A 1121-nucleotide genomic window follows, 5' to 3' on the forward strand; every position below is an offset into this window, starting at 1 on the left:
AGAAAATAACCAAAATTATCCCAAGCAAACAGAAGCCAGACAAAGCAGCCAATGTGGCAGCGGTCCCCAAAACCTTGGAGCGTGGCCATCCTGCACACCCCTGTGGTGTTGCAAACTGCACTGCAGAAAATGGTCGTTCTTTGTGTCTCCCTGCAAGGTGTCGTTCCCCTCTGCAGTTCGTGGTCTTTCTCTGGTTGGACAGGCTGCAGCACCTTTCTCACCTACACGCCAGCCATCCTGATCTTACACCCACTGAGTCTCACTCTCTGTCCTGCCAGGAAAAACCTTTCAGGCCCATCCAGCACATTGCTCTGTTAAATGCTTGCTGTCAAGCAAGTTGCCTCCAAAAAGGCAAGGCTGGCATTGGCCTTGGCTCAGCAGCCTTCCCACATGGACATCTTCCAGAAACTGGTTGGAAACCCTCATTCAAAGGGATATGGGGCTGCTGTGAGCCATGTCCCCACCAGTACTGGGGATGGAGATGGTCCACTCACGTGTAATCAAGGATGGAAGTGGAAAAACACATTACCTTATTTTGACCTTTTGGAAGAAGTTTGGGTCCCTAAGGCCCAAGTATTATGTGACTCATACTAAACATGGGAGAAAAACTTCTGTTTTTCAGCCCATTTGCATTACTTATTGCTCTTTGCCTCTACATTTTGGCTCAAGAAATGCAAAGCGAATGCAAATCTCTCCTGCTCTCTCTTTCACTCACTCCACATCCTAACTAGCTGCTGCCTTGTGTCTTTGTGCTCATTCTTGCAAAGGTCTCCCATCCCTGGTGATTCTCTTCCTGCCAAAGGCAATGCTTCCTGTGGATGTTATCCAAGGTACAGTGAGAAATTCCCCTCTGCAGGATGGTGGGACCAGGCTGATAGTGTCCCCTGGTAAATAGCGGTTCCCTGCAGACACCATTGCTCATGCTGTGGACACCAACACCCAAGCAGAAGGAAGGGAGGGAAGGCAATGATCTTTATCAGTGTTTTTGTGCTTTGGGCAGGCTCTGGAGTGACTTGAATGTAAAACCTGCAGCTGGGCAGCATCCAGCCCCATTGACATACCTGTACCACAGTCAAGTCTGAGGATGGCCAGCACAGCAATTTTTTTTGCAATTCATTCCT

The sequence above is a fragment of the Charadrius vociferus genome, unplaced genomic scaffold (genome assembly GCF_000708025.1).
Source record: "Charadrius vociferus isolate BGI_N301 unplaced genomic scaffold, ASM70802v2 scaffold51, whole genome shotgun sequence".
Classification (NCBI taxonomy): domain Eukaryota; kingdom Metazoa; phylum Chordata; class Aves; order Charadriiformes; family Charadriidae; genus Charadrius; species Charadrius vociferus.